Below are 6,759 nucleotides of genomic sequence, written 5' to 3' on the forward strand. Positions count from 1 at the left end.
TACCTGTAAAGCAGGTCCAGAAAAGCGCTATATAAGTGTAAGCAATTGTTATTATTATTGATTTAAGTGAGCAGCTCCTCTCTCACACACCTGCTGGTTTTGTTCCATCTAAGCTCTCCATTAAACAACGAAACCCCTAATAGGACTTAATAATCGGAATAATTTAAAGTGTTTGACTGCTTTCAGCTTTGAAACACGTTGGAGGTTGCCTCTCATTTCATATGTAAAATAAGACCCCAAACTTCTTAGTACACAAACAAATCCTTGCACATATTCCAGTCAAGCAACATGTTAGTTCAATTAAGGCTGGAATGAAAAAACACGTGTGTGGGTCTCAAGGATGAGGATTGGGAAGTCCTGATTTAAAATAAAACACTTCTGACCACAGGCTAATCTTTGCTTTTGCCTTCCCTATTTCTTTCTCACATTTGCTAGAAGAGAAATGTAACAAAAAAAACACTTTTGTATATAGCTCAGTGCCTAATATTGGTCATAGTTTACTCTATCGACCCTATTCTTCTTGTCTTCATCTACATTAAATATCTGCCCTTTTTGTTGTCCAATCCTGAATATTTCAGATAAACTTCGACAAAATCACATTTAAGCAACATTTGCAAATCTGGCAAGTTTATTAGAAATGTCATCTTCTCTATTCTAAAAACACAGCTTAGATGCATTACACATACAGTATATATATACACACTTCCAACAGAGCAGATGGGGTCCAGGATGCACAGCAATTCACCAGCAATGCTTTATTCAATAACATAGGTGAACAAACCTTATTTCTATTTGGGATTTTCTTCTTCAAAAGGAATGCTGAAACATTATCCCATCTTTATTCTTTCTGCCTTAGAAAGCCCAAAATGGTACAATTTGCAAGCAAAATATGATCATCTATACTGAAAATTTCCCTCATCCCTGGACAAAAAAAGAAAAACTGCCTTTTGTTACCATTGTGTGCTACACAGCTAAGGCTGGTATCGGGTGTCCTCTTTGCAACTTGCTCTCAGTATAACCCAGTAAATGTTTCCCTACCAGCCAAGGTTAAAGCACTCAGATGTGGTGTAAACAGCTCCTTAAATCACATTGTGTAAAACAATGGTTTTGTAGGGGCATCATAATGGCACAGTGCTGGGGCCCTGGGTTCAATTCCAGACCATGGTTGCTAGTTGTGGGGAGTTTGCATGTTCCCCCCCCAGGATCATATGGGTTTCCTCCCACAGTCCAAAGACATACTGCTAGGTCAACTATCTTCTGAGGAAATTGGCCTGGGAGTGTGTGCGCCCAGCGATGGACTGGCATCCCACCTGCCTTGTGCCTTGCTCAAACTCCCCTGTGACCCTGAATTGGAAGAAGTGGTTAGAAAATAGATGCACAGATATACTTGCAGTAGGTCTTCACCATTGAGTTCCTTCAACTGGACAACACAGACAGTGAAGTGTGCCAACTAAGGGAGAAATAAATACATAAATCCGTTGGAACAAGTGAGCTCACACCCGAAGAAGGCTCCACGGCCAAAAAGTTGTTTTCTTTCTTCTCTTTTCAGCATGGAATAAACCTACAGTATTACTTGTTCCTTTGCAGCCTAAGCATGCTGATGCAGCTACCCACCTGAACTACATAAATACATTGGTCTGATGATGTCCAATTTCTCTGTTGAAAGATTAATTTTACCATCATTTGGTTTCATCCTGTACAACAGGGAGAAAAAAATAATATTGGAGGTGGGTCTTGATTGTCCACTGTGAAAACCAGCTTCAACAGCCCAAGTCCTAGGACTCAAAATCAGACTGCAACCAACCAGTGAAACACTGACAAGAACCAGGCAGTGCAGAATCATCCTCACACACACTGGCAAGATATTAGCCTAATTCTACAATAAACAAATACCATGCTCGTAAGATCACACAGGAGTGCAGGAGTGACCGAATCACTTAAGATTCAACATTCAACTGCTCAGAGAAAGTTGCGAGGGGAGGGAGGCAGCATTATGAAGTGTCATAACTCCCCGATTGCCATTTTTAGAAGTTCCTCTGTGTGGTCTCCCCCCTTTTTGCGATCTGATCTGAGACAGTGACTAAAGCGCTGAAGGATTCGCCTTTCTAAACAATTCTCGCCTGCCAGCAGCTCGCTCTGCCTTGGCGCTGTAGTGGTCCCCCCAGTGTTACCGCGGCCACAGAATTCCGAATAATCCAACCCCGCAGGTCTGAGGAAGAGAAGTGTAAGATGCACAGATCTGAAATCAAGCATCCTAGACCAGGCCAAGCTGGCTAGGTCATTAATGCTCTACTCGAGCATGTCTGAGTGGTAGCAACTACCTATGGCACAAACTATATGGAAAGTTAAGTGGTAGGCATTGTACAAGCACTGGGAACAGGAGCAAGTAGGAGTTTCTTTTCCAGGGAATACAAAGAAGCTGATATTTTCTCCCAATTTTGAAGGAACTGGCCATTTGGCTATCGGCTTGTCACGAAAGTGATACTTTCCCCACCACTCCAATATTCCAGGCTGAGATCGCCCGGGTTGAGCTCCCGTCATTTCAGCTGCAGAGCTCTGAATGATTAAAGAGAAGAGACATGAAAGTCACAGGCTAGACTGGCCATGCATTCTCGAGATGAAAAATAAAAGTGGGTTGTGACTAGCAAACAGGGAGAAAAGAAAGAGAAAAAAAACTCACAAATAAATGCACATTTAAAAAGTAGTTAAGATTTCCGAATCACGCGAGGAAAGGAGAAGTGTCTGGACACACAGATCACACAGTCTCCTTTATAATTCTTTGAAAACTGTGGGGAGAACATGTGGAAATTGCTTATGGATTTTACAGAAATATACCCCCTAGAACTTTAAAAAGTGGCAAAAATGCACAAAAATATTTGAGGACCAAAAAGGAAAAAATAGGCAGCCTTACTGCTTATCTTCTAGAAACAGTTTAAATTCTAGTTATGCTAAGGGAACCCACTACATACACGTACATAAGTCCAGCCAGTGCTGGGTGATATTTGAATTGAGCCAAGACTGCGTTTTGCTTTATTCTACTGGAAGAGTTCAGCACATTTAGGTCTGACATTCACTTCTAGACAGCAGTGCTGTCCTTCGGCTCTTGAATCTCTGACATTGCTCCAGCTGGTTTTAGATTACAAAGAGGTCGGGTCTGAGCACGCCGTGTTGGTCATCGAGCGCAAAATAAATAAATAAAAAAAAAATCAACAAATTGGAAAAACAAAATGAGATCAAACAAATTCATGGGCATGGCCCAAGTGCAACTCTCCCGCCCCCCCTCTGTTCTGGAGAGCGAGAGCGCGTTTCTATGTGGGCACTGGGCGATTCAGCACAATACCGGCCTGCTTGGCTATTTATGGAAGAAGGTCTCCTATCCGCAGAAGCAGGGAAGAATGTGGGAGCTTTTGGCTGGAAAGCCCTAGCGATGTGCGTGGAAATAAAGGGAGGGGGAGGAGGAAGGAGTTGACTGGTAGCAATTTTTAAGCATCTTCTTAGAAAACAGTTCGGTAGCCGTTTCGAAGTGCTCGATTTCTAAAAGTAATCCGTTCCACAATTGCACGTTATTAAAAATGAAGAGCTTCTGATCCCTTTGTTAACATTGCATTTTCCACAGAGTACATGGGCACAGAGATTCTGTAATAATTCAATAGACTACAGAATCCTTTCCTTTTGTGTGCTGCAGGAGTTTATTGAGATACTTTGAAAAAACGTGAACGAGTTTAATAAACTGTTAAGAAGAGATCATTAGAACATAAAAGAAAATCCCTTTCAGAGGAAAGGGATAATTGCAAGCGATGAGCTCGCAATTAATGAGCTCAGAGTCCCATTAAACTTTTTCCTAAAAAAGCCTTCGTTACAGACACCATCAACTCTCTGTGTAAGAATGCCTCATGTCTCTTTGCTCTGATTGCTCGGAGAACTCCTTTCCACGCGTGTTCCCTACAGTACGTGCGTGTGTTTGTCGATTTCAAAGATGTCCCGAAAAACCTAGTTGACAATCGTCTCTGTGCCTGGCTCCTTCAACCCGACCGAGACACTCCCGACGTTTCAAGTTCTCGCATGCAAAACGCACCCCAGCAGTATAGAACTACAATTAACAAACTGGGCTTTAGATCACCGAAACCCAGGAACTCCAGCCTGTAAGAGCTAAGACGTTTAAGGACCTTCAACCGCGTTTTCATTCACTGTTTAATCATATTAAGTTGTCTCGGGCTTTTCCGCGACACGGGTAAAGAGTTGCAAGATGCAATACCTTTAAAAAAATAATTAACTTTGTAAATTTAAAAAATAGCCCGACTGAAACCGATTGACAGTTTGCATTATGCAGAGGAAAGAGATTCCACCTACAAAGATAAATAGAAGCATCGCAAGAATGATGGGTGCAGGAAACGTGTTTTAGGAAGCAGGCAGACAGCGATTCACATAGATGGAACAGTTCTTCAACACAGAGGCAGCAGTCGCTGTAACACGCAGAGTACGCGGCTTTTACAAAGGCGAGCCGGAGCCATTCTTCACAGGCTACATTATTCTGTCAGGCGATGAAAATATCACGGGCTTCTTCCGCTGGACGCGTTCCCGAACAGTAAGGTTGTGAGCAGTCTTTTTTTTTTTTAAATCAGTGTCCTTGTGTTTGTGAGGGAGGGATGAATGCCTGCACCTCGGCGAGCCTGCTTGACCATTTTTGGTAAAAAGCGAGGAAAGCACTCACTCACCCGAGCTCCCGGCGGCGGCGGCGGACTGGAATCAATCAAGGAAAGTGGCCCCCGCAGGTTCCGTGCCTTTCCAGAGCTGGCAGCCCGCCGATAGCTCAAGCCCGCCACCGGGCTGCGCCTCTAACGAGGCACGCAGGCCAGTCACCCGCGGACAGGGAGAAGCCACCATTGTCGACTAGCCAAAAGGCAGCTTGATCGGAAACCGCGAGTTAAAGCGACACTACAGGAGCCACAAGATTAGAGGCGCGGTGCATAGGTGCGCTGCTCTTCCACGCCATAACAGGCAGTGGCGAGATGGATTAGCAATTTGACGTCTCCGATGAAGTCGTGGCGTTTCTTCGTTTCAAAGAGGGAACAACCGATTACAAACCGACAACTGGCAACACTTATCCGTCTGTACGCAAGAGAACACCTCTAAATGTCATTCGTTGCCAAACGATAAAAAAATACAAAACATTGTAAAAGAACAGCTGGTCCAATTAAGCCTTAATTGAGCTAATTGATCCTTTATTCTGAGGCCTGTTTGCCTTAATGCGGCGGTGTCCAGTTCTGCTCCGTGTGACCCACACACTTGCCGGTTTTCATCTCCTTACCCCTTCATTAGATAACTGAAGCCGCGCTTGAGCGGGGAAATGGCTTCATTTAGATATTTGCATTTTGTTTCTTGTCACAAGTTCGGGTTTTTATCCCACTTGCAGAATACAAACAGTTAGAGCTGGGAACAAACCGTTCACGATAATCGCCTTATGATTTAGTCAATGAAGGGTTTCATTGTGTAACTGAGGGCTCGGCTGGGGGTCACCAGGGCTGGGAATCGCTGCTTTAAGGCCTACAAACGTCTGCTGGTCCACTGCCCCCCCGAAAAAAAGACCAGACATGGGACTCAGGTGGAAGAAACCTCATCTTGTCAGTTTAGGGAAGAGACAGTTAATGAGATAATCGGTTGGGGGGTCTCAAACGTTTGAAGGGAAACCGACAGAGCTAGTCCTATTTGTACAAATCAATAATCTAAAAGACGGGGAGAGTGGGCCACCATAGCGGGGCCAGAGATGAGGCTTGGTGCTGTGACACAATCACTAAGTGTCGGTGGAGGGGAAAAGGCCGGCTCTGACAGGCGAAATGGCTAAGTGGCTGGATACCCCACTGACCTTTTCTGGTCCTGATTTTGGAGGGTTTTTTTGATACCTCAGAACAAACGGAGGGCAACACTACTTTCGCTTTTAAAGGGTTTTATCTTAAGCGCCACTCGGGTCTACCCATTGCGCAGCCGGGCGCGCTTGTCGAACCATGAAACGCGAGCGATACTCTGCAGAAACAGCGCCCCCTCCTGGGACTGATCTGTCCACCACGTCGCAGCTAAATCCAGGGCCCTTTAAACTCTCTTCCTCAGCTAGGGTTCTCGCTCGGTGTTCAAATTCCTCATAGGAACACGGGTACGAAACCGATTCAGAAAGAAATATGGCGGAGCCCATACCCAGGATTTTTTTCCAGGAGCAGCTGGAGGAGATCCTCAGATCAATTAGCTACTAGAAACCACATGAGCTGCTTCTCCTTGGCAGACTGCCTTATGACACAATAGCTTGGCGTCCTTCCCAGTTTTCAGATTTATTTAATTCCAATCAAGGAACCTCCAACTCACACCTCTTAAATTGGACTAATAGGATATAAGTGGTCAAAAGGTAGTTCTGGACCCAGCACCGTGATAAAATAAATAAAATAAATTTAAAAAAATCTGGGATATTTGTGCTATGAAATAAAAGAGGACCGTCGCTGACGAGAATAAACAGCACCGCGTTCAGGAACAGAAAGAAACAAAAACGAACACAACGTCACTAGGGGAATCCAATCGATCTTATTGATAACGATATATCTTACACTGGAGGGGGAAACAAAGAGAGCGATTGCTTTTCTGTAAAGCGGTCGTGAAGTCGCCACAGCTAACGCCCCGCATCAGTCGGGCCAGGCCACGCACCTGCGAATTCGCATCCCGGGAATTCCACGCCGTGAGCGGAAAATTAATTTCAAGGTCCGAGTCGGTGGCGCA

General features: G+C 44.6%; 1 protein-coding gene across 1 annotated transcript in view; it reads right to left on the minus strand.

The window, feature by feature from the left end:
- The window catches only part of cnn1b (calponin 1, basic, smooth muscle, b), a 29,368-nt gene extending 24,556 nt beyond the window's left edge, over window positions 1–4,812 (minus strand). Inside the window, exon 1 of the mRNA XM_015349255.2 lies at window positions 4,716–4,812. The gene's annotated coding sequence lies outside the window, so the exon portion shown is untranslated. The remainder of the gene's footprint in view (window positions 1–4,715) is intronic.
- Between the last annotated feature and the right edge of the window lie 1,947 nt (window positions 4,813–6,759).

The sequence above is a fragment of the Lepisosteus oculatus genome, chromosome 11 (assembly GCF_040954835.1).
Source record: "Lepisosteus oculatus isolate fLepOcu1 chromosome 11, fLepOcu1.hap2, whole genome shotgun sequence".
NCBI lineage: Eukaryota > Metazoa > Chordata > Actinopteri > Semionotiformes > Lepisosteidae > Lepisosteus > Lepisosteus oculatus.